Below are 8,341 nucleotides of genomic sequence, written 5' to 3'. Positions count from 1 at the left end.
GGGGGTGTGGCAGTGGCAAGTGGAGACCACCTGCAGGTGGCATCAGTGACATTGGTGTCGAGGGCAGGCTGAGCAGGGACCACCCACAGGTGGCCGCGGCAGTGTCAACAGCAAGGGTGGGGGGTGGCAAGCGGTAACTGCCCACATACCCTGGCAGCAGCGGCCAATCTTAGGGGGTACACGTGCCCCCCCATACACCCCTACACGTCCCCCTGCCTCACCATTTTTGTTGCCCTCCACTGGACTCTCTCCAATTTGTCTATATTCTCTGCAGTGGAGGGCCCAAAACTGAACACAGTACTCCAGATGTAGCCTCACCAGTGCTGAATTGAGGGGAATAATCACTTCTCTTGACCTACTGGCAACACACCTACCAATGCAATCCAGTATGCTGTTAGCCTTTTTAGCAACAGGGCACACTGTTGGCTCACATTCAGTTTATTGTCCACTGTAACCCCCAGCTGCTGCTCAGCCAGTCAGCCCCCAGTCTGTACTGGCACATGGGATTGTTCCTTCCTCAGTGCAGGACTTTGCACTTGTCCTTGTTGAAACTTGTGAGATTTCTTTTAGCCCAATCCTCCCATTTGTTTAGGTCACTCTGAATCCTATCCCTACCGTTCAGCATATCTACTACTCTCATCAGCTTGGTGTCATTTGCGAACTTGATGAGGGTGCACTCTATGCCATCTTCCAGGTCATTGATGAAGACATTGAACAAAACTTGCCCCAGGACTAACCCCTGGAGCTTGATACCAGATACCAACTATAGACATTGAGTCATTGATAATTACTCTTTGAGCCCAATGCTTCAGCCACTTTTCTATCCACCTTACAATCCATTCATCCAGCCAGTACTTCCTTAGCTTGCCTGTGAGAATGTTGTAGGAGACCATATCAAAAGCCTTGCTAAAATCAAGGTACACCACATCCACCAGTTTCCCCACACCCAGAGTTATTTCCTCACAGACAGCAATCAGGTAGGTCAGGCATGATTTGTCCCTGGTGAATTCATGCTGACCATTCCTAATCACCTTTTCTCCTCCAAGTGCCAAAAATGGATTCCTTGAGGATCTGCTCCTTGAATTTTCCAGAGATTGGGGTGAGGCTGACTGGTCTGTAGTTCCACATCCTCTTTTTTCCTTCTTAAATATGGGCACTATGTTTGCACTTTTCTAATCTGGGACCTCTTCTTATTGTTGTGAGTTTTCAAAGATGATGGCCAATGGCTCAGCAATCACATCACCCAGCTCCCTCAGCACCTTTGGGTGGCACCCTATCTGGCCCCATAGACAGCTTTTCTAAGTAGTCCCTAACCTGTTCTTTCACTGCTGAGGGCTGTTCAGCTCCTCCCCAAACTGTGTTTGCCGGTGTAATAGTCTGGGAACTGACCTTGCCTGTAAAGACAGAGGCTAAAAAGGTATTGAGCAGTTCAGCCTTTTTCGCATTCTCTGTCACAAGGTGGCCTCCCCCATTCAGTAAGGGACCCAGTTTCCCTGATGATAATATTCAAGAATCAATTTACATTTTTTAAATCAGTTCAATTTTAATATTACATGATACAAGTAACATAAAAAAAACAGTCTTTTAAATAATCATCTAACTTCCATTTAAATAGAAGGGAATAATGGAAGAATGGGACGACAAGACTGCACACTTTTACTAAGGCAGAACAGTGAATCTTCTGAAGCACAGCAGGGATCGTATCTTTTTTATAAACTGGCACAGTGCCTAAGCTTTATCCTTTATTCAAAATATTATATTTATGCCCTACTTGATATAAAATCCTACCTTTTCATTAGATAGCACATCTCGCCACATTATATTTTCTTAAAGGCCCCACCTCCTAAAGACTAGGGAGTTTCAGCTTTCATTAAAAAAAAGTTTCCAGTTCTTATACTTGCTGATGACATTTTGAAGACAGGACCAAAACATACCCTGAAAGTGCTTTGCCATACACTGATGAAAAGTTCTGTATAAGGATTTGACGCTACTATTTTGAAAGGGCCCTGAATCAGGCCTGAGACAGAAAACTTAGAAAACTGCAAATGACAAAAGCAATTTTGTATTGTTGAATGGAATGTGGAAAAAGTTCAGTTACAAACTTGTAAATGTGAGTGAAATAATTATTGTGACCAAAGAGCAGCTGGTGTTCCTAATATTATCTGCCTTAGTACCAAGATAGATTTGTTGTATTTATTTCCTATCATATGACCACTTCAGTTTCACTGTGCTCTGCAGCTGTCCTTAGCAGTTCTAATGTCTTTGAGATATTTGGTATACAGCATAAAGTCAAAACAACTCACTTGAACCTTCAGACTAGTGTGACAAATGTGCCTCTGAAAAGACAGCAAATTGCATTTGCAGCAGTAAGAGCTGCTTAAACTAGTTATGTAGGCTTTTCATAGCCTATGCAATAGCCACACAATTTTGGTAGAAAAATTGTTTTATTTTTATGTTATAAAATGAATCATATAGAACCAATCAAAGAATGAGTCTTCACAAATTATTCTCTACCTTTCCTTTAACATTTGGACAATTTTTGAGCAGCACTATTATTGTAACTACTTCTATCAGATTCAAATACAGGAAAGGGAAATAATTCTGATCTCAAAGACTCAGTAAATGTAGTAAGTCAATTGCTAAAGTAGCTCTGGGTAATCTCAAACATATAACTGATATAGAAGCTGTTATGGAATTGACCAGAACTACCATATTTTCTTACAGACCACAGACACCAACCCCCCTACCTCCTCCTCCTCCAAAAAAAAAAAGACACACCTCATTTTTAGGAAGGCAGAATGAGGAATAAATTTTTTCTTCCAGTGTTATAGCTACATAGAGAAGGGACAAGACCCAATCTTAAGTTCACTAGCCCTTCCTTTTTCTGCTCAAGCAAAAGCTACAGTTTTAACCCTTTCACAGCTGAAATGTCAGCGGCTCTTGACTGCTCAGCCAAAAGCTGAAGCTGTAGCTGCTGCTGAAGACTGGACTCCATGGTCAGAACTATGATTCTGAAGAGACAGAGCAGTCTGCAGGCCTATGAAATAAGAGGAGACCAAGATTAGAAAAAAACCCAGCAAAATTGTTGAAGAAGGCTTGATAGCTTCATTAGTGGAGCTTTAAGAAAAATAAAAAGGAGAGAGGGATATTTATGCCTGTGGACTGAAGAGTGATTAATAGAAATCATGTAGGTTATAATGAGCTATGAAGTCAGTTTACTCCAGCCATGCCTGAATAGAAATAGTACTGCTGCTCCTAGACAGTTTTCAATTTTGAATAGAGCAGGAACCAAATGGAGTGCTACCTCCCACTGTACCCCGACCTGTCCCTCCCTCTCTGCAGCTGCTGGCAAAGAGAAGGAAGAGAGTGTAAAGCAGCAGCAGCAGCGGCAGCAGCAGCAATCTTACAGTATTTCCATGCTTCTATTCTGGGGAGAAAACCAACCTCCCCAATTTTGGAAGGCTAATTCTTTGGGGAAAGGTGCATGCAATATGCAAGTAAACTTGGTATATATGCTCACTTCCTTTCTGTCATGGAATTTGTAAGAGGCTGTTTATTAAAGTGGTTTCAGCAACAAAAAGAAGCCTCCAAATGCTTTCCACAGCTTGGGATTTAGTCTTCTGCACACAAAAACATTCAGAGCAGTCAATTCTAGTCACACGTCACTTTTTAACACAATCTCTAGAAACCAAGTTAAGGTAGCATTAAAATCCAGATCTCTTGCAGTTCACATTTCTTGTTAAACTAGCACTTTTTTCAGTTGTGCATCCAGTTGCAATATGCAACCAAACACAGTATACGTTGAATTAATCAACATTACAACCTGACCTTCAACTATAGCTACATTAAGATAGATCCCCTGGAGGCCCACAGGTAGTGGGCTAATCTATGGGGAAAATCCTAATCCCACTGAAATAAATGGCAAATTGGTTTTGACTAACAGAAGTTACAATGTGATAGTTGTATGTGAAAAGTTTGAGATCAGCTAAGATTAGCTATAACATTTTTGGATATTTGAACGTTTACTGATACAAACCAACCTCAGCTTGCATGTTAATTTGGCTGTACCTAATGATTTCTTCTTCCATGTGTAGCTAGTCTGTTTATAGAAGATTCACTTGTGCAATCTTAAATTTTAGTTTCCTGTTCTTTGCCCCCTTTTACTAAATGCATCATGCACTGTTCAACAGCAATTGTACAGAAGTAGAACAAAGGCAAAAGGAATTGCCCAGATAAATTGATGTGGACAGGAGGATTTGAAAAACAGACATTTTACTACTATGTTTATAACCACTCATTCTCTCACTGTTCACATTTCTCTTAACCAGTTCCCCAGCTTGACCTGGCTCCTTTGTGCTCTGTCCTCCTCTGTGCCCAGCATTTCCAATCACTCCACAATTTTTCTTCATTTTGGTTTACAGAAAAATTAGCAACATTAGCAAGCCCCTCCAACCTTGCATTATAGAATGGGATTAGGAATTAACCCATGGATCTAAAAGGCCATGCAATTTACATGACAATGCTGTGCCAGTGAAAGGTAAGCATGGAGTCTTTAGGATACACTTCCTGCCAACTACTGCAGTCCACATGTTGCTTGCAAGCTCTTGAGTATGAATTGATCGACACCAGAAATACTGCATGAGCAAAAAAACCCATAAAATGTAATAGTGCTCTCAGTTTTGTAATCATCCTTGAGAAGAGTAGTAAGCAATGGATTTCCTGGGAAGAAATATACATCAGAATGTACAACTTCGGTATATTTAAATTTGTGGTTTTGTTGGAAAGAAAAATAATAGCATAGCATGATGGGAAAACACCAACTGCTTAGTTTACATGTTGGACAAAGTCAAACACACACAAAATATGTTTCCCTGCCCCAGCATTCTGGCAGAGAAACATTTACATGCTGCAGTTTTGAAGCTGAGAGGCTTCCACACAAGAATGCTGATATTACTTTAAGAATCAATACTGCTGTAGGAAACCTTTCAGCATTATATTCAGACCTGGACAGTTTTCAATGGCTTCCTTGCTGGAAGAAATATACAATAGAAACTACCCATGTTTGTTTTTTCATACTGTCCTATGCACAGATACAGCTCTTTAAATACAAATGTAATTGTATTATTTCTATTTTGAAGTTAAAAAAAGGTCTGCAAACATTTTTTTCCAAAGTACAAACAGGCTAATTTTAATCAATGACTACTTTAAAAACATTTGACAATTTTTCACCCTTTAACAGTAACCTCCCAACCTCATGCCCCCAGATTTAATTTCTCTTCCGTTCTTTGTTAGAGCTGAGTTTGGCAAAGGTATATAATCAAACTCTGTCTGCAACCATCCTTGTGATATACAGCAGACTCTCAACCTTCTCAGGGTTGTGACTCCTTATTCAGAAGTAAGAAACATTTTCACAACTTTATTATATTTACATTAAAAGCATATGTGTGTGTGTGTGTGTGTGTATTAATGGTCAAATTATATAATGTGTGTGACAGGGAATACTTGACCTTCAAAGGTCCAGGTATAAGGAGAGAAGGGAATGACATTTTTTTCCTTTACCTGTAATAACATTGTCAGTGTATTCTGATCATCCTCAATTATTTTTCATAAGCCCCATTCCAGGGTCACAGCACTGGTTGAGAAGTCTGCATATATAGAGAGGTGCCTCTTCAGAACATAAAACTGTGGAATACAACCCTTATGAGCCAAACTCTGCTTTCAGTTAAATCAGTATACTCTGGATTCCAAGGTTAACTACAGACTTCAGTGGAGTGTTTTGAGATTTATGATGAATAAAGACCGCAAAATATGATCCTACGAGATTGTCATGAGTGGAGTGGTACAGATGTGAGAAATACAGAACTCCTTGTCACTAGGGAACAGGGTGAGACTCTTAGATCAGTTATACCACTGATAGAATAAATCATTGTGTGCTAATAGTCTAAGAACTGTTACAGACCATACTCTGTGAAGTAGACATGTAGGAATGTTTCACCAGAAAGAAAATGAGAGTAACCTACCAACTATTAAGGTTCTGAAAGCAAACTGTTTTACAAGTAAAAAAAATGGATAGCTATATGAATGACAGCAGCAAAGTAAAACAAACTTTAAAACAATGTATATGAAACAAGGCAGCACCTACGGCAAAATAAATGAATAGTTGCTTACAGTGTTGCTTACAGTGAATTAAGATGACCAATTTGCTAGGTAAGAGGCAATGATTTATAATCATAAAAAACACAAGGTAGCACAAAATTCCCAAAATTTAGAATCTAGGTTTAAAAAGTGATGGGTAAACTTTGGTTGCAGGTTGTGCACTCTCAACAGATGCAACCATGGATGATTACCAGGTGTTTTTTTTTTTTCCAAGCCTTGCCCACAAGGGGAAATTTGTTAGTATAGATAGTTCTGCTGATTTAACTCCCCATGGGAATTTATTTTCTTTAAAGTTAGAATATATTTTTAGGCCAGTTCGTCTCTTTGGCTAGGAGCAGCCACTGTTTGTTCCTGGACAAGTGGTGTCTGTCCCAGAACAGAAATATCTGGGGATTGGCATATGTACACACCTATTCAGGGTTTTAGTTGTGGCTGAATGCATACCTTCTCTTCTGCTATGGATTCAATGGTGCAATCCCAGGTCAACTGTTCACGTGCACTTTGTGATGTCCTAGGATAAACTGCAAGCGTTTATCCTGAAAACCTTTTTAAGCTTCATCCTGGGATGACAGACAGGGATTATCTTAGGAAAGTGATTCAGGCATCCATTTTATCCTGGGACAAAAATGCACTGTCTATTTGCAGCCTTTGGAAATGGTTAAAACACTAAACCTAAATGTGGTCTGTTTTGACTTTAAGAGGATTTGACAGCCCCACACAGATGAATACTGAGGCACACACATTTCCTTATGTGGACCATACCTTTGTAACAGGACATGTTGGCTATTTCTCCTGGCAGTTCCTGAGCTGGACTGGGATAGGATGGTTGGAGGAATTCAGGACTGAGCAATATTAACTGATCTACCTGGGAGCACTTGCACAGCATCTTCCTGCATGACACGACTCGAATCATAGAAAAGTTAGGGTTGCAAGGGACCTCAGGAGATCATCTAGTCTAACACCCTACTCAAAGCAAGACCAACCCTATCATCCCAGCCAAGGCTTTCAAGTGTTTCTAAACCCATGGGTTGCAAGAACACATGCAAGGGTCACAAACTTGAAAAAAGGATTCTTCTTTAAAGGAGAAAAAGATGGGAAATTCTGGCTTGTTCCTTGCAGTCTGGAAGACTGCAAGGGGCTGCTCACCACCCCCTCCCCCCGGGCAGCAGGGGGCTTGGGGCCTGGAGGCAGCAGGTCAGGAGTGAGGAGCACTGGGTCATGACTGGCCATCAATGTTTACAAACAGGTCCTGATACAAGAAGTTTGAGAAGCACGTGTCTAGTGGGTCTTAAAAACCTCCAAGGATGGAGACTGCAGCCCCTCTCTGGGGGGAACCTGTTCCAGTGCTTTACCCACCCTCCTACTGAGAAAGTTTTTCCTAATATCTAGCCTCAGCTTCCCTTGCTGCAACTTGAGACTGTTGCTCCTTGTTCCATCATCTGCCACCATTGAGAACAGCCCAGCTCCACCCTCTTTCAAACCTCACTTCAGCTAGTTGAAGGCTACTGTTAAATCCCCCTCAGTCTTCTTTTCTCCAGGCTAAACAAGCCCGGCTCCCTCAGCCCTAACTGCCCCAGCCCCCCTAGCCATCTCCTTTGCCCTAATCAACCTGACCCGCCATGACTTAGGCCTCCTCTAGCTTGAGAGGCGTTTGCCCGCTCAGGCCGCTCTCACATGCCTGCCACTGCCGAGTCCCTGCAGCAGGTGCCCCGCCAGGCAAAGCGGCGACACAGGAACATCGCTGTCCCCCGCAATAAGGGGCCGCCCATATCCCCTTCGTGCAGGCCGGGCGGGGGAAGGGAAAAGACCATGCGCTCCTCCAGCAGGCGGGGGGCAGCCCCAGAGCCTCCAGCTCCCAGCATGCCGCGCGCCTTGAGGCTGAACGGCCCAGACCCGCGCCCCTGCTACACAGCTGCAAGTCCCCGCGCCGCCCGGCCGCTCCTGCCACCCTCACAGCCTCCAACCTCTGTGCGCGCCTCGCAAGCCTGCTGCCGCCTTTGTATTTTTAAACCATGCTCCTTCATCCCGTCTGGGCCAATCAGTGCACGGGCAGGCCGCGGGAGCCAATGGCAGCGCTCCCCGCGGTTTTTTAAACGGTCGCTGTCCTCCAATCGCCGCCTCCGCGCCTAGTCCCGCCCTTCCCTCTCCCCCTCGAACCGGTTCCAACGAGTCCCTGAGCCCACTC

This window comes from Gavialis gangeticus, unplaced genomic scaffold (assembly GCF_001723915.1).
Source record: "Gavialis gangeticus isolate Ggan-Ray unplaced genomic scaffold, GavGan_comp1, whole genome shotgun sequence".
In the NCBI taxonomy this organism is placed as follows: Eukaryota; Metazoa; Chordata; order Crocodylia; family Gavialidae; genus Gavialis; species Gavialis gangeticus.
Note: the sequence above shows the minus strand (reverse complement) of the source record.